Genomic DNA, 20,226 nt, shown 5'->3' on the forward strand with positions numbered 1-20,226 from the left:
ATGACTCTTTTACATACTTGGACTGAGATATAAAGATTCCTTTTTCTGACTGTGTGATTTGCAAAGCCAAAAATAATTTCATCTCTCCAATCATAGACATTTCAAATTCATTTTTCATTTCATTAGCAAACTTTTTGCACAAACTATCATTCCCTCTAAAGATAATATCATCAAAAAAGACTTCAACAATTAGAATGTTATTATGATCAATCTTGAAGTACAGATTACTGTCAATAGTACCTTTGTTAAATCCTAACTTTAGCAGATATTTATCCACTATGGAATACCATTCTCTTGGGGCTTGCTATAGTCCATGCAAAGATTTCTTCAACCGAAAAACCATATCTCCTTGATCACACAATTGAAATTTATTTGGTTGCTCAATGTAAACCTCCTCTTCTAATTCACCATTTAGAAATGTTGACTTGACATCCATCTGATAGAATTTTAAATCCTTGTAAGAAGAAAAAGAAATAAACAATCTTACAACTTTAATTCTTTCTACTGGGGCAAAAGTTTCTTCAAAATCAATTCCTTCCATTTGTGAATATCCTTTACAAACATGTCTTGCTTTGTTTCTAACAACTTCACCTTGCTCATTCAATTTGTTTTGAAAGACCCATTTGTTTTCAATTACATTTTTGTACTTAGGTCTAAGAAGAAGACCCCATGTATTATCCTTTCTTCTTCCATCAAGATTTTACCCAATGTTCATCTTTACATGCTTCATTTACATTCTTAGGCTCAATCTTTGAAATCAAACAGTACTCAAATTGATCTTTAGCAATTCTTCTTCTTGTTTGAACACCTTTATTTCTATCTCCTATGATCTGATTTTTTAGAATGATTCAACCTTACATACCTGGGAGTCTTCTAAAGGATTTTCTTGAATTTCAAACTCTTGTGTTCTTTCTTCAACACTTGCACTAGTTCCTTCTCCTTGAAACATTGGATTCTCTAGAATGATCTGGACTTGATTTTGGATTTGAGGTTGCTTTCCATTGTTTGTACTATCACTCTCATCATCTAAATCATATCCACAAGATCTAGATTGTCTTTCATTGGTTTCACCAACCTTGACATTTTCACTCTCAATTAGATTCCCCAGTCTTTTATTATAACATTGATAGGCCTTTCTATTGGTAGAATAAACAAGAAATATTCCTTCATCACATCTAGAATTAAACTTTCCTAGATCTTCATCCTTCTTGATATAACATTTGCTTCCAAAAATTCTAAAATATTTAACAATAGGAGCACGACCAAACCATAATTCATAAGGAGTATTATTGGTATTGTAGACACCTAAAATTGTCCAGTCTAATTAAATAAATATTTTATTTATTTAATTATCTAAGCCTAATTCTTCTATTAATTAAATAAATCTTTATTTATTTAATTAATTCATTTATCCTCTTCTAGCCTTATTTCTCATTTAAATAAATACATTTATTTATTTAAATTATCCTTTTCCTAAATTAAATAAATATTTTATTTATTTAATTATCCTACTTCTTCTATTAATTAAATAAATCTTTATTTATTTAATCAATTCATTAGCTTTTTCTACACATGACACATGTCATTCATCTCTTAATTCCTACACTACCTACCCCTTTCATTATTTTGGTATTTCTTTTACCTACCCTCTAATCCTAGCTGACCTCCTTTTACACCTCTCAATCTTATCCCTCCATTTCTTATTGTGTCTTCTATATAAGGAGATTCTTTCTTCATTATCAAACCCTAATGCATCCGAATACCCTAATGATCTTTTATGCAATTGACTACACTACGATCCTACTTGCAACCACATTCCGTTCTTTGTTGAGCTCTTGTGCACATAAAATCTGAGAGCAAAAATATATCAAGCATGATCAATGGAGATAGGAAGAATGGAGATCAAAACCCTATTGGACATGTGATGGTATAATCTTTGTGATTTCATGTGATTTGCATTGTCTTAGGTAATCTTCATATGTTATGGTGGATCTTTGTTGATTGTTAAGCTAGGGTTTTGTGGTTGAATTCATTTAGCCTTTCAATATTGTTATTATTGTTATCCATTTTCACCATATACATTTTGGCACGCCCGGTGGGACTCTTGTCCCTTTGCATTTAACCTTTTGTTGCAGATTTTGCGTTTTTGAAGTTGCAGATCGGACATTTTTTTTTTCGATGACATTTTAGGTATTTCCGCTTCTGCGAGTGTTCGGATCGCATCTTTGAGTTTCAGGAGCGTCTGCGGAGGCGGGAATCGCGTCTGTGTTTTCAACAAATTTTGTTTTGTAGGTCTCAGACAGGGGCGTCTGTGTTACATAATCGCGTCTGCGTTACTTCTGATCACGTCTGTGTCCGAGAAGGGTGTCTGTGTGTTTTGGCCACGTCTGTGCATCACAGAACCGTGTCTGTGTCATACAGTCACGTCTGTGTCTGGTATAACAGCGTCTGTGTTTTTACTATTTCGGAATTTCAAACTTTCTTTGATTCGATTTTTGGATTTCGCACCTAGGGTTTTAGATCTGATTTATTTTTGGACTAACCTTTGCAGATCTAGCTAACCAAGTTTGTGCAGCTTGTTTCGGAAGCAAAAACGTTTTTGTTGAAGGCCCCTCTTTCACAAAGTCTTTTGGGTTTTTTAAAATTTACCTAACTTGTGTGCTTGCAGGAAGGGGTGATCATTTGAGACAACCCAAACTACTAACAAATTTTGTTGCAGGTCCTTGGCTAGGGTTTTGAAATTTTGTTGTGTGCCTTGTTCTCATAGATTAGCAAACACTTCCATTGGTGCACTAAAATTGAATCATTGTCTTTTGTGTCTTGAGCAATAGGCTCTTTTTGTTTAATCTTTAGAGGGCCTGTCTTCCCATGTGGTCATTAGGACTACTAGTGAGAAGAGAACGACCCAAGTGGTAGCGAGGAAAACCCACCTCATCCGAACCACTATAATCAAATGTATTCATGGTGAAAACTATGAATAACGTGTGCTGATTAGTTCATACTGACACTATGTCTCCCCATAAACCCGTTTGATCAAATTTATTTGATCATTTGTAGGGTGTAACCCCTACCGGCTGGGAGCCTTCTGTATTTACAGAGCTGAAAGTGCTGCATGTATGGCCACACGAGCGGATGCCCTTACTAGCACCATTTTGTTTTAGAGGCCCAAATCCTTCTAGTTGTTGGGGCAGGAGGTCGGACCTCTGGTAGCGGCCCACACACATACGGTTCTTAGTAGAGATACAAAGTTCGCCATGGGGAGTTTTCATGGGGACTGATGCTTGGCTGACCCGAGAAGTGAGTGCCGAGGGTGGAGCCAGTGAGGTCAAGCATCTAAGTATCCGCTCTGAATAGCGTAGCCTCGGGGGTAAAACCCTATGTGGGATCAACAACTATTGTCCTGGCCAGCCATAAGAATTGTGCTTGTCTTATGTTAAACATTCAAACATTCAAGACCAAACAACAAAACATTGTGTCTTTTGTGTCTTCAAGTGTATGCAAAACATTTTACATCAAACAACACACTTTTGGAGTCTAAACACTTGCAAACATTGAGTCCTCATCAACATTGTGTCCTCTTGTCACGAAAAACAGTCAAACAGTCGGATTTGGTCACAACAAAACAACTTCACAGATTGGAAAAATTGCACGAAGTTTACAGAAACGCGTCTGTGTCTGTTTTAACCACGTTTGGGTCATATAAGCGCGTTTGTGAAGGGCAGAATAGCGTCTGTGTTTTTAGCAGCGTCTGTGTCGAACAGAGACACGTCTGTGTCTGGGAATCGCGTCTGTGAAGCATACAGAAGCGTCTGTGTCCAGAATTGAAATTTTTTACAGTCCAGCAAACAAGAGAAATCAGTTTCAGAATACTTGAGCTTCCTAGGTTGTTTTTTCAGGTTTCATCTAGCATTCAACCTATCCTTGGGTCTCATACAATCCATCATTGCTTCACATCTCATTTTACATTCATACTTGTCCAAACTTGAGTCAAAAGGTCACTTGCTTGTCCTCATCATACTTTGTCAACATACTACATACAACTACACTTTGCTAAGTGGTCCCTCATCAAGGTTTCTTACCTTTGGGTCTCATTTGGTCTTACTTAGAGTCAAGGTCAGCTTACCTCATCAAGAGAAACAATCATCTCTTTGGAAGTCACACCTACTCTACTACATACATACTTGGTCTTACACTTTGGACATTTGCAAGTACACCTCAAGATTCATTTACACTCCATACAACTCTTGGTCTTCCATACTCTTTCCATTTTTCATCTAGTCTCTCACATCTTGGTCAAACACCTAGTTCATGGTTGAAACCCGTCTTCAAAAATCTAGGAGAAAAGCTAAAGAAGCTCAAGAGTCCGCAAACATGAGTTCTTATGAGTATGACAATGATTTATTTTTCAATCCTGAGCACACTACACTGCCTAACATGGATGTTTATAGACACATTCCAAATGTGGAAAACGCAGACACGACAAACAAAAATGCTACGCACAATGACAATGTGGACAACTTTTCAATATTATCAGCAGATATAGAAGAATCCATAATGAATCCTCATTTCAATAGATTGGTTGAAGAGATAATGAAGAGGGATAGACAATACTTCTTACACATGATGACACAAAGTGGGGCTAAAATACCTCATGACTTTGACATGTCTCAACTTATGGAAAACCGGCCCTCGCAACAAACTCACTCCAACATGGATCAAAGGAGACCTAATAGTGGAGGAAATAGAGGACCACATATGGTACCTGAATCACCATCAGCTTTGCTTCAAAAACCAGAAATCCCACATACACATGGTCAAACATATGATACTTACCTTCGAAGACCATTATGGAAGTCTTATGCAGATAGATATGCTCAAGCTATGGATCAACCAAAACAATTGGACACTCAAAGGAATGCTCAAAATTTGGACACAAGGAAACCTCATGTCAAATTTGGGGGCAACACATTAGAAAATGAAATGCCTATAGAATATGGTATACATGCACAAAATAGATATGGGGTTCCTCAACATGAAGCTATACCAAGTGCTCCCTATATGCAACATCAATATAGACCTCCTCCATACGAACATGTCTATGATCAATATCATCCATACATGCAACAAGCTCCTCCTCAAATTGGTGTCTCAAACATGGGGTATGCTACAAGAAATCGATTGCCACCTAAGAATAATTTGGAGCAACAAATCAGAGATCTACAAAAGAAAATGGAGGACATGAGTACACCAAAACCAACATACACTATGAGAGACATATGTCCTTATCCATTTGATAAGAGCATTCCAATGCCTCCATTTCCTGCACACTTTGTGACGCCAAAATTTGACAAGTATAGAGGAAAAGGGGACCCCAAGGCACACATACGACAATTTTTCATAGCTTGCATTGAGGTAGCGGTAGAAGAAACATATTTGATGAGGTTGTTCTCGCAAAGCTTAGGTGATCAAGCTATGGAATGGTTCTCTCAATTACCACCCGGTATTAAGTCATGGGGTGACTTAGCAGAGGCATTTATTCAGCATTTCTCTTACAATATAGAAACAGATATCTCAGTCACTACTTTGTGTAATACTAAGCAAAAGGAGGGAGAATCTTTTGCGTCATTTTTACAAAGATGGAGAAATCTAGCTAGCAGATGCTCTTGTGAAATTCCACAAAAACAAATGGTAGAAATGTTCACCCAAAACGTTAACAAGGACATTGGGTATGATCTAAGGAAAGCTTGTTTGGCCACCTTCAAGGATGTTATTGAAAAGGGCTTAGCAACAAAAAAGGTCTTAATTGAACAAGGAGTCATTAAGATATTCAAGGAAAACAAAGATGACTTTAAAGGAAAAGACAAGCCAAGATTTTGGAATAAAAACAAGAACACAGTCAATGATGGTGTCGTTGATGCCAATACAGTGAGACCCAAGTTCATCTTTTCGGGATCAATTTCTACAAACAATCAAGTGAATACTCAAACAACTTCTAGACCATGAAGGAAGTACACCCCATTGGGAGAACCACTTGAATCAGTCTTCAAAAAGCTTGTGGCAAACAAAGTGATCACAGTTCCAGATTTTCCTCCATATGAACCAAAGGTCAAACCAAATTGGTGGAATGATGATGAGTATTGTGAGTTCCATAAGAGCAAGGGTCACAAGACAGGTAATTGCCATCGACTGAAGAACATTGTGCAAGATCTCATTGATAGAGGTGATATTGAGATTGAGGGACACTCATCCAATCAAGAACATGAGATGTTTAAGGAACCATTCCCAAAGCATGACAAAGGAAAAGCCAAAGTCACAGATGATCAGGCCAACTATACTAGAGCACCTTACAACTATGACTCAACTATCAATCACATCTCGACGGACAATCATATCTCTACTATTACTATTAAGAACAAAAATTCTGAGAATCCTCCTCAGAGACCCAAGATTGTCCTAAGAGGTGTTGGATCTTCTTCCGAACATACCCCTGAATGTCATGTTACAACTCGTCGAGGTAAGATTACTTTGCCAGGTGCTTCCACTAAAAATGCCGCTTCTTCATCAACCAAACCTGAGTATGACCTTGTAGAACAGTTAGGGAAGACACCCACGCTCATCTCCATCCTTGAGCTCCTACGTATATCCCCTGCTCATAAAGCTATTCTTGACAAAATCTTAAGAGATACTGCTGTTCCTACTGATCTGAATGTGGACCAGTTTCAAGCCATGGTGGGATACCTTTCCATTCCACATTCCCTTACATTCACAGAAGCCGATGATGCCTCCGTATGTCAGCCACATAATGCACCTTTACACATTGAAGCCTTCATACACAAACATCGAATAAAGCGAGTCCTGATAGATGGAGGAGCTGGTCTAAACATTTGTACATTGAGCACCATTAAACAATTGGGATATTCCGATAAAGCTGTGAATTCAACAAATCAAATCACCATCAAGGCATATGATGATGAAGAGCGCTCATCCAAGGGCACAGTCACCTTACCTCTAAGAATTGGGCCAGTCACAAAGGATGTGGTTTGTCAAGTCCTAGATCTGGATCTCACATACAACATATTGCTAGGATGTCCTTGGATTCATGAAATGAGGGCAGTCCCATCGACATACCATCAATCCATTAAGTTTCCTCATAATGGAGTAGAGGTAACAGTTAACGGTGATCCTAATCCGTTCATATATTGCAATAACTTGAGATCACATACTGAGACCATCATTCCTAGTAATCGTGAAGCTGTTCCTTCTTCGGCATACATTGACCCTGAGTCATTGAAACCTTCGACATCAAAACAAGGTGAACTTAAAGGCAAATTTCAAGACAAAGGCATGGGAGAATACACTTTAAATCAAACCATGTATTTACGACAAGTCATGAGCTCTCCAAAAGAATATGGAAGGCCACATCCTAACAAGCAAATATCCATCATGATACTCAGATGGGATCCTACTACCTTTCAAAAATGGGGCGAACTAGGAGAGGAAGATTTATACAAAATGCTCTACAAAGACATTGAAGAGGACACACAAGATCAGATCAATATACCCTGTGAGAAATATGGCAAAGGCTTCAAGATTCTACAAAAATTCGGGTATGATGGAAAAAGCCCTCTTGGGTTACGCAAAGAAGGCGTCATAGAACCCTTACAACCTGAATTGACTATAAAAAGAGAACGCTCAAAGGGACTTGGTTTTCTGACTTCCAAGATCCACACTAAAAGGACAGAAGAGGCATCACAAATCAAAGTTGCCAAAGTTCAACAAGAAGATTACTATTCCACAGATTCCAATGCATGGGAATGGGGTTCAGACAAATCCTCCAGTGACTATGAGCTCATTGAGACATTCAGAGAGCCAGATGAACCCACAGAAGAAGAGCAATTTTGTAAAAAGTTCAGAGTTGGTCAAGAAACAACCCATAAGGATTCCGCACAGTCTTCGTCTCAAGGTTCTAGGTCGAAATCACATAGGATGAGGAAACCTGTCCCGGAAGGTGCTACTAGTGATGACAATTTGGATTTGCTTGCGATCGAAACTGATGAGGAGAGTGCCATCGATGACCTCGACAATTGCCTCGATATACCCAAATATAACCACATCTTCACTCTTAGCCCCGCAAACTCCGAAAATATTAAAGGCCTTCCCCTTGTTCACCACCAACTTATTGACTGGGATTATGAAGGACCAGCACAATTTGACACATTCCAAAATGACGAAGCTATTATTGACTATCTTGGCATACGAGATGATCTTCCCCCTGGGGACCATAAGGCAGGATACATCATAGAACTCAACAACGTGGCATATTTTGGTGAGGGTGACAAACATTCCAGTCGCAAAAATGTGAAAATAAGAACAAATCAAGGGTCTTATGGCGAAAACCACACTGTGGCGCTATCTGATCCCAAAAAAGTAAAAAGAAAGGACGTATCTGAGGGCGAAAACCTCTCTGAGGCACCCGAAGATGGAAGACTCGACATTCTCCCAGCATCATATGAGGAAAAATCATCCATGTTGGTAGAGGATACTATCAAAATGAACATTGGTACAGAAGAAGTTCCACACAATATATTCCTAGCGCAATCATTGACAGAATCCGAAAGGTCAAAATTCATAAGCTTCTTCAAAGAACGACAAATCAACTTTGCATGGTCATACGCTGATATGCCTGGACTAGATCCGGATTTGGTAATGCATCATTTGATAGTCAAACCGGGGGCAAAGCCAGTGAAACAGAAATTAAGGAAAATGCATCCACAAGTGGCATTACTAGTCAAAGCAGAGCTGGAGAAATTATTGGATGTTGGATTCATACGCCCAATTGATTATCCTGAATGGATCTCCAATTTAGTACCTGTCAGTAAACTAGATCGCAGCATCAGAATATGTACAGATTTCAGAGACATCAACAAAGCTTGTCCAAAAGATGACTTCCCACTACCAAATATTGACTTGATCGTTGATCTCACAGCAGGTCACGAAATGTTATCTTTAATGGATGGATTTTCTGGTTATAATCAAATCAAGATTGCACCTAAGGATCAACACAAAACATCATTCACTTGTCCATGGAGAACTTTCTATTGGAATGTCATGCCCTTTGGGCTAAAAAATGCAGGTGCTACGTATCAAAGAGCAATGACCACTATCTTTCATGATCTCATGCACATAACCATGGAAGATTATGTTGACGACCTCTTGGGTAAATCAATAGATAGAGATACACATTTGGACATACTTTCAGTCGTCTTTGATTGGTTGGAAAAATACAAGGTAAGATTAAACCCCAAGAAATGTGTCTTTGGAGTAACCTCCGAGAAGCTCCTAGGATTCATTGTGTCCAAAAGAGGAATCGAAGCCGATCCAGCAAAAGTCAAGGCTATCTTGGACATGCCGCCACCCAGAAATATCAGTCAACTTCAATCCTTACAAGGGAGACTCCAGTCTATACGAAGATTCATAGCACAACTTGCAGATAAGTGTAATCCTTTTTAGCACTTGCTACATAAAAATATCAAGTTCAAATGGGATGATAACTGTCAACAAGCTTTTCAGATGCTCAAAGATTATCTTTTGAATCTGCCAGTTTTGATGCCACCAGTTCCAGATCAGCCTTTGCTACTATACATATCAGCTACTCCAACAGCACTGGGGGCACTCCTAGCACAACAAATAGCTGACGGTAAGAAAAAAGCAGTATACTATATCAATCGCACATTGGTGGGATATGAGCTAAACTACACACCAATTGAGTGTGCATGTCTCGCTGTGGTCTTTGCTTCATAGAAATTACGACATTATATGCTCACTCATAAGACTAAGTTGATTGCAATAATTGATCCATTAAAATACCTCCTCAATAAAGCTACACTTACTGGGCGACTGGCCAAGTGGGTAATGATCCTGAGTGAATTCGACATCGAGTATGTGGACAGAAAAGCAATAAAAGGACAAGCAATCGCGGATCAATTAGCAGATGCTCCCATGATAGATGATGTTCCTCTAAATTCAGAATTTCCAGATGAATCCATTTTAACAATATCATAGGCAAGACCATGGCAACTGTACTTTGACAGCTCATACACATAGCATGGGGCAGGAGCTGGTATTCTCTTTATAACTCCTCAAGGCGATTCTATACCAAAATCATACCACTTATCATTTCCTTGCACTAACAATATAGCGGAATATGAGGCATTAACTACTGGATTACGAATTGCAGTTCAACGGAAGATCCAAGAACTTCATGTTTTTGGGGATTCTCAACTTGTCATCCGTCAAGCAATTGATGATTACCAAACAAAAGATGAAAAATTAATGCCTTACAAGCAATTGGTAGATGATTTGAAACAACACTTCACAAAGATAGATTTTGAGCAGATACCAAGAGAGCAGAATCGTGCTGCAGATGCCATGGCTACAATTGCTTCACTAATTGATCTACCTCAAAATGAGACCTGCTATGAGTTCTTGGTAGACAACCTGTTGGTTCCTTCATATGAGTTCACTCCTACTAAAATGATATGTGTCGTTGGTCCTGAATCCCAGTTATATGGTTCCATATTCACATACCTTCGCAACAATGTCTTACCTCCTGATCTATCAAACAACTAACACCGCACTTTCATTCGCCAATCGTCTCGATATGTCATTCTAGCTGATATCCTATATCGACAAGGTCTAGATGGCACTCTTCTTAGATGTCTAGAAAGCGACGAAGCTCAGATTGCGTTACGTGAAGTGCATGAAGGGATATGTGGTCCGCATGCTAGTGGTCCTACCTTGGCCAAGAAACTCATCAGGACTGGATATTACTGGGCCAATATGGAAAAAGACTCATATCAATTTGTCAAGAAATGTAAGCAATGTCAAATTCATGGAAACCTCATACATGCACCAGCACAAGAACTACAACCACTTGCGTCTGCTTGGCCCTTTTGTTAGTGGGGACTCGATCTCATAGGCAAGATTCACCCTCCTTCTTCCAATGGTCATAAATTCATTATCACAGCCACAGAGTATTTCACAAAGTGGATTGAGGCTGTGCCTCTCACACAAGTCACTGGGAAACAAATTGCTACCTTCATCCTTAACTATATCATTTGCCGATATGGTATTCCTAAGTCCATTATTACTGATAATGGGCATCCCTTCAAAAATCAGGATGTTCGTGAACTCTGTGACCGCTTCCATATTTCCCATCGTTTCTCCACACCATATTACCCCCAAGGTAATGGCCAAGCTGAGGCGTCTAATAAAATAATTCTTAAAATCCTTAAAAAGACAGTCGACGACGCTGGCCGTAACTGGCATATCCAACTCAATCCTGCACTTTGGGCCTACCGCACAAGTGTCCGCACACCTATAGGAGCTACACCCTACTCACTTGTCTACGGCGCTGAAGCCATCTTGCCTATTGAGGTCGAGTTACCTTCTTTACAGGTCTCTTTGCAAAACATCGTCAACGATGAAGATTACAGGGTCTCTCGCTTACAAGAACTAGAACTGTTGGATGAACGGAGACAAACTGCTTTTAATCATCTCAAGGCTTACCAACAACGAATGAGTCGTAGCTACAATCACAAAGTCAAGCCTCACACATTTGAGATAGGTGACTTGGTTCTTAGAGAAAACCCCAAGAATCAGCAAGACAGAGAGAAGAAGGGCAAGTTCGAACCAAATTGGCTTGGTCCTTACATCGTTACAGCAACCTATGGATCCGGGGCATATCAGCTCTCAACTACAGAAGGTGAACCTTTGGAGGATCCTATCAACAGCATGCATCTTCACAGGTTCTACACATAGCTCTTCGGAATATCCTAATTCAAAAATACAAAAAAATTAAAAAAATTCAAAAATACAAAAAAAAAAATTATAAAACAAAAAAATCGTTACTTGGTGAAAACCTGGCAAACAGGCGCCTTGTGACACAAAAAAAATTGAAAAATCAAAAAAGTAAAGAGAAATAATTTCGTCCAACGGTGAAAACCATTTCGATGGCGCCCTGGGCAAGTACCATGGTGAAAACTGGGTCACCAGCGCCATGTGAAGAGACATTGCTCCTCCCTCCTTCAGGATTCACTTTCATCCTTTCACTTTGCACACACTCACAACCTATCCATCCATAATAAACTTACCCATTCCCATCATGGCTTGTTATTGATCTACCTAAGATTGGTTAGCCATTCATAATAAACCTCCCTTTTCACTCCCTTTCTATCCATAATAAATCAGATCCTATCTGTGGCTAAGGCAAATCCTGCGTCTAGTGATGGGTGTGGAACTGAGAACACCACATGTTTCGAGGAGTACAGTTTCTTCCAGCTTCCTTCAAGTCTATCCGCGCACAATCCGCAATAAAGCAACATTTGCATCATAGATCCGCAATAAAGTTTCATCTTCTCCACAATAAAGTATCAGTTTCATGGATTCAGTCAGTTTCAGATGAGACACAGTAGCAACAATGGGCTTCAACAAATCAAATCTTTTCAACAGACTCAGACAACATTATGGTTCAGTGCTATCTATCCTTTCTGTGAAAGTAAACATTGTGACCACAATCAAATAAGACTTATACAAGTGACAAGAGACACTAAACTTGAGGACTATAATGGATGTTGGTGTCGAGTCTTGGTTTTCTTTTGATTTTATCTTTTGGTGACATGTCTTTTAGCTTTTCCAGGATGTCTCTGACTAGAGATTCTATCTCCAGGATGTCTTTGACTAGAAAGGCGAGGATGGGGTATCGTCACCTATTTTGTTTGCTATCTGTGGATTGTCTTTTAGTAATGCTATGGCTTGTCCAAGGATATGAGGACACTGTGAGTCTAGTATGAACTGGGGCATTCCTTGTTTGTGACTGTCTTATCTCCATGCAAATAGGTACAATGACTTTCTGGGTCGAACATATGCCTCGATTGTCATAACCTATTTTGCCATAATAAGCTCAATGATGATAACGCACAAGAAGCTCTTTCACTTTCATATCTTTTGTCTTCCATCCCCCTTTCTTGATTGACTTCCATCATCCTTCTCGAGTCTACGTAGCCTGCTATCACATGACTGAGTATAATGACACACCAAAAACATTTGCATCTCATATAGTTGCACCTGCATTTCCACATATAAGCATTTCATACATACATATAGATATCACAACTGCATCACATCCTGCACACAACACATATTAGCACATTTTACATTTTCATCATGTAAATAATCATTTGCATTATCATATTCATCTGCATGACATACATTCACATTTGCATCATGCATACACATATAAAACATAAAAGAACAAAAACATTGCATTGTATCATATACATATTTGCATCCATATCATAAGCATACATTCATAGAAACATACATCACATAGGTAGACATGCATATAGCTGCCCCAAAAATGAATCATCTCTCATATATAATCAAATGTGTCATGATACAATGATGTCAAAAGAATCATATGGCTACAAAATCACCCGCAGGTGTCTACAATACAAAAAAAATGGTACAAATACTGATACAAGGGAGCCCTCTATGGCTATGATGAACTCCCTCCCTCGGAGCCGCCTGGCCTCGACGGAATCTGATCTATAGAAGGACCCGCTCCAGGATCACCCTGCCTGTCCCCCCTGTCTGGTGGTGGTGGAGGACCCATGACCCCACCACTCGATGCCTATCTCCTCTGGCTCCCTCCCGTAGCCGTCGCTGTCCGCGATGGTCTATGGAAGCTCCTCGCCCGCTGATTTGCTAGCACGACACCATAATACAGGTCCCTCCAGTAGGCAATCTCCTCTCTGGCTCGCAGGACATATGCGTAGCCTGCTCCTATGTCCTCCGCCGCCTGCCTCCCTGCCCTCAGCGCTGTCTCAGCCTCAGTGTAGCGCTGAATCGCCTGATCCCTCTCTTGCTTAGTATCCCTGAGCCGGGTCCTGAGTCGGTCCCTCTCCCTCTCCAACTCCCGGATCTCGTCTGCCTGGCCCTGGCAGATCTCCCTGAGCTCAATCAGCTCATCCTCCTCTGGATCCCCACCCTCTGCCTCTGCCTGTGGCTCTCCCTCTGCGGGTGCCTGCTCCTGTACCTGTCCTAGTGCCTGCATGGGTACCTGTCTCTGTGCATGCCTAGGCACCTGTCCCTGTACCTGTCCCTGTCTCTGTCCCTGTGCCCTAGGACCCTGTGCTACTGGTACCTGCAGGGGCACTCCACCGTGACCCCTCACCACCTGGGCCTGTCCCTCCTATCCACCCTCCCTCCGAGGTGCCACCCTCCTCTCCACAACTACTCCCCTTCGCCTCTATCGGCCTCGGCCTCCATCGCCTCCACCATCATCATCATCGTCTCCTCCTACCTCTCCCTCCAGTAGCTCTCCTGGATCTCTCAACCGTGGGAACGGATGCTCTGCCCAGTATGCCGAGTACTCTGCATCCATACCTGCATCCTCAATCTCTGGCCACATATCCCAAGGTAGGGGCACCATCTCTGCCAGCTATGTAACTGCCTGATCATATGACAACAGCGGTCCAAACTGTGCCTGATCCCTGACTGTATGGGCATACATACCCGAGCCTCGTGGCATCCTCTGGATCCTGCCATACTGTCTGCATACTCGGTCCACCAGCTGCCTCTCCAGTATATAGGGCGTCCGCCCAATCAAATATCTACTCCGGAAGGTGAAAGGCAGCTCCACTGCATCATCCTCCCACTCCTCGCACCCCAGATACGGCCTCCAGATGACTGTGTCAATGTCATCTATCACTCGCCTCCAGTGCTCTAGCCTGCCAATCCAAGGCTGCGAAGTGATCATATCATACAAGTGAACAAAGCTCCGCCCATGACCTCTGCCCTTGAAGTGTATTGGCCGTGTGACAGGAAGATGCTCATATGCCCAAACCTGCAGAAGTGTCACTCCACAACCCAATCCCACTGATCCATGGTAGACAAACTGGTGAAGCTCATAATATAGGTGTGCCAACACACATGGACCCCATGCATATCTGGTGTGATGTGTAACCAATGTCTCCAGTGCTCCTCCCCAGCCCACTGCCAACCCCCGTGTCGCCCTGTCCGGACACAGGAAACCACTGATGGCTCCTCCAATCACAGCTGGCAAAGCTAACCCTGTCGCAGTCATGGCATCCCATGCCACATGCCTTGCTCTCATCTCTAGCCTGGGATCCTAGAACACCCGTCTCAAAGCCTCTCTGTGTCCATCTCGGTCATAGGGGATCAGATCTCCATCGATCGGTATGTGTAGAATCCTATAAACATCCTCGAGGGTCACTGTCATCTCCCCCATCGGCAAATGAAACGTACATATCTCAGAGTGCCATCTCTCCGCTAGTGCAGTCAGCAAACCCATGTTTGCCCGAAACTCAGGTACATATAATACATGTCTAAGGCCCATCTCCTCATTGGAAGCTCTATCCTGAAAAGACAACTCCGGTCGCAATCTCTGTGTGGATGGGAATCTCTCCCGTGACTCCAACATAGGTAAATACTCCTGTAGTCAAGCAAATCAATCATGTCAGTCAGGGTGGCATTCACTGTTCATCACAAAATGCTACTCGCTATCTCAATGCCTATGGTTATCTATCTCAGTGACACTCACTGTTCATCACAAAGTGTTGCTATCTATCCTAGTAGTGCTCCCTGTTCATCACAAAGTACTACGTGTGTGACATTCCCTGTTCATCACAAAGTGTTACTCACATTTTGCACTCCCTGTTCATCACAAAGTGCTGCTCATACTTTGGGTACTCCCTGTTCATCACAAAGTACTCTATCTTGGTGCTCCCTGTTCATCACAAAGTGCCTTGATCTATCCTAGTTTTCCTAGAGGACCTGCTTGAGTGTATCCTCTCAGCAGCTTATCCAATTGACAACATATGTTCATCACAGAACTGCCGATTTGACCTAGAAGACAAAACCTTGCATTTTTTTGACATAAACGCGTTTCTACCTCACAAACGCACCTTCAGGACGTAAACGCGCCTGCATGCGACACAAACGCGGTTCCAGACACAGACGTGCCTGGCACCGACATAGACACGCCTGTTGGACACAGACGCGCCTGGCACCGACACAGACGCGGTTGCACGTTTTTGCACTTTTTTTGTACCCTATTCCTAAGCGCATTTATTGCTAACTAGCATGCATTAATGACAAAATTGAATGCGTCAAAGTATGAGGAGGTTTGGTGGTACTTACCGGCTCTCCTGCCTCTGCTAGCCTCTGAAATCGGCGAACACGGTCGAATTTGTGTACGAAAGCCATCGCTGCTGACTGCTGCTGCTCTTTTTCTCGCTCTGCACTGTGATCTTGTGAGGGTGTAGATGACAATGAGGATGTCTTTTGCCCGTGGTCTATCTTATAGCCTACCCTAGCCCTCGCCTTCATTTTCTGAGTCAGTCTTCTTCATCCCGTGACTTTGTCACTTTATCCGGTCAATCCATTCTAGCTTTTCCTTCTTATCGAGAGATTGTCTGCAATCTTTTCAGACATTTTCATCCAATCTCTCGAGGGGGCATATCATTCCCATTCTGGGGCAACTTTGTATCAGTTCATCTTATCTTCTTTGAAACAACGCGACAAGCCGCATTGTCTCAAAGAGGGGCAAAATGTAGACACCTAAAATTGTCCAGTCTAATTAAATAAATATTTTATTTATTTAATTATCTAAGCCTAATTCTTCTATTAATTAAATAAATCTTTATTTATTTAATTAATTCATTTATCCTCTTCTAGCCTTATTTCTCATTTAAATAAATACATTTATTTATTTAAATTATCCTTTTCCTAAATTAAATAAATATTTTATTTATTTAATTATCCTACTTCTTCTATTAATTAAATAAATCTTTATTTATTTAATCAATTCATTAGCTTTTTCTACACATGACACATGTCATTCATCTCTTAATTCCTACACTACCTACCCCTTTCAATATTTTGGTATTTCTTTTACCTACCCTCTAATCCTAGCCGACCTCCTTTTACACCTCTCAATCTTATCCCTCCATTTCTTATTGTGTCTTCTATATAAGGAGATTCTTTCTTCATTATCAAACCCTAATGCATCCGAATACCCTAATGATCTTTTATGCAATTGACTACACTACGATCCTACTTGCAACCACATTCCGTTCTTTGTTGAGCTCTTGTGCACATAAAATCTGAGAGCAAAAATATATCAAGCAAGATCAATGGAGATAGGAAGAATGGAGATCAAAACCCTATTGGACATGTGATGGTATAATCTTTGTGATTTCATGTGATTTGCTTTGTCTTAGGTAATCTTCATATGTTATGGTGGATCTTTGTTGATTGTTAAGCTAGGGTTTTGTGGTTGAATTCATTTAGCCTTTCAATATTGTTATTATTGTTATCCATTTTCACCATATATAGGTATCACCTCTGATATGCACCTAGTTAAGAGTGTAAACAACAATACTCATAGCTTCTCTCCAATAGACATGCAGAACATTTCCTTCCAATATCATTGTCTTGGAAGTTTCTTGAATGGTTTTGTTCTTTCTTTCCACAACTCCATTTTGCTGAGGAGTTCTCGGAGAAGATAACTATCTTCTTATCCCATGTTCTTCACAAAATGCATTGAACTCACCAGAAGTGAATTCACCACCTCCTCAGATCTTAGAGACTTCAACTTCAAACTTGTATTTGTCTCAACCATAGCCTTGAAAATATTGAACTTGTTTAGAGCATTAGATATCTCCATCAAGAAAGTAACCCACATCATCCTATAATAATCATCAATCAACAACATGAAATATTTGTCCCCCTGAAATTTTTTGACTCTAGATAGACCACACAAATTAATATGCACAAGATCCAATAATCCACTTGAATAATGCTTCTTACTCTTGAAAGTAAATATGGTTTATTTCCCTAACTGACATTCCTTGCACATAGTGTTAGTAGGTTTCATCAACCTAAGAAGATCTCTCGTAGCCAGAGTAGAACTTATCTTAACAATGTTATCCAAATTTACATGACATATTCTTCTATGCCACAAAAAACTTTCATCAACCTAAGAAATGAAACATATTTTACCAGCACTATTTAAATGTAAGATATTAATTTTATTATTTGTACCTGATGCAATCTCAATTCTGGAACTACCAAAGATTCTACACTTTTCATTCTTTAGTTTAAGATCATATCCCTTGTCAACCATCTATCCAACACTCAAGAGATTATTCTTTAGACCTTCTACATACAAGACATCATCAATATTGTGCTTACCATAAAGAGAAATGGATCCTCTGTTATGGATTATACTAGTTTTATCATTACCAAAATTTACAATGCCACCTTCATACTTTTCGAAACTCACAAACTTACTCTTATCACCTATCATTTGGTGAGAGCGTCCACTATCAATCACCCATGCATCTTTCTCTTCAACTTGTGCAGCCAAAGATCTTTCCACATTCATGTATCTAGCAGAGAGTAGGTATTGGATCATCTTCCTTGATAGAAATAAACACCCATTCATTATCACTTGTACTTGCTTTATCAGATTTATTATCTATCACACCTTCATCGACAACATAATAACATCTCTTTTTGAAATCTAGGTTTGTTAGGTTTTGACATAGAAACTCTTTCTGGACACCTTGAGGCAAAATGACCTATCTTATTGCAAGAAAAACATTTAAGAGAAAATTTTCCTTCATACTTACTGGATCCTTAGGGTAATATCTTGGAAATAAGGGATTCAAGCTCCTCAATCTCTCGCTCCTCATCTTCCATTTCCTTCCTCTCCTTCTCATATCTAGACATCCCCCTTGAAGAACTTTCTCTTAGATCACATCTCTGCTTATCCTTTCTAGAAATAGTAGCCTTGAATGCAAATTCTACCTTAAGAAGAGAATCACCAAACTCAATCATCTCAAAGGTTGAAAGCTTACCAATCAACGTGTCCTTGGTTACCTCTGTCATAGTTCTAATCTCCTCAATATAAGAAATTTTATGCTTGTAGGATGTAGGTAAAGATCTGAGAACTTTAGCAACAATATCCGATTCTTCTAACTTCCCACTGACACATTTGATATTGCACATAAGTTCATTCACCTTCTGCATGTAAGAAGTAATGTTTTCATCTTCACTCATCCTCAACATATCATATTTTTCCTTTAGGCTCTAGAACTTGGCAATATTCACCTTCATACAAGGTTTCCAGCTTACTCCAGATCTCATTAGCAGTCTGCAATTTCATAACATTTGTCATCTCAAAGTCAGTCAAAGAACTCAACAATGCTTCCTTAGCCCTAATATTTTACTCATCAGCCAGATTTGAAGGACCATTTGTAGGAATGGTACAATTTCTTTTAGTAATATCCCAATAAGGTTCACCAATGCATCTTAGATGACACTCCATGTGATTCTTCTAAAGAGAGTAGTTGGTACCATCAAATCTCAGATTGTCCTTCTTCTAAGTTGTCATCATGGATCACCTCAAGTGATGAAGCTTCTTCAAGGGAACCTTCTCAGATACCAATAGGGAAGACAACTGAGGGGGGGTGAATCAATTGTCTCAAAAACTCACACTACTTAAACTTTTTTTTAGATCTAATGATTAAACTTGAAAGCATAAATCAATAACACATCATAAACACACATAACACCAAGTTTTTTATACGTGGAAAACTCTATTGGGGGAAAAACAATAGTGGGGATGTAACCATAATATAGGTATACTCTATTGGAATTATTACAATGGGGAATGCATATGCATTCATACACACTGCCTAGAGCTCACTGCTCAAAATAAAAAAGGTTCACTACCTATACAAACAATCCTAGATCACTTCCATAAATTATAAACTGAAATAACATCTCCTTAATGTCTGGTTCAGTTCCATTGAAGCAAAAAAAAAAATTCTTCATACTTCTTCTTTTCCTTCAAAAGATGTATGCATTCTACACACATACACACTCACATACATCCACACTCCACACTTGAATACACAAAATTATTACATTTATTTATACATGACATCAACCTTAAAGAAATCATCTAGGTACATTCAACACTCACCAGCTAATTACAAAAATACAACAACACTCAATACACTATTACATGCAGACCAATAAATGTCGATCAAGATATAGCATAGACCCAAATCTTCTGCCTCAAACACATTACACCTCGAACATTTGCAACAAGTTACAAGCATCTGGTCGGCCAAG

This window comes from Cryptomeria japonica, chromosome 5, assembly GCF_030272615.1.
Source record: "Cryptomeria japonica chromosome 5, Sugi_1.0, whole genome shotgun sequence".
In the NCBI taxonomy this organism is placed as follows: Eukaryota; Viridiplantae; Streptophyta; class Pinopsida; order Cupressales; family Cupressaceae; genus Cryptomeria; species Cryptomeria japonica.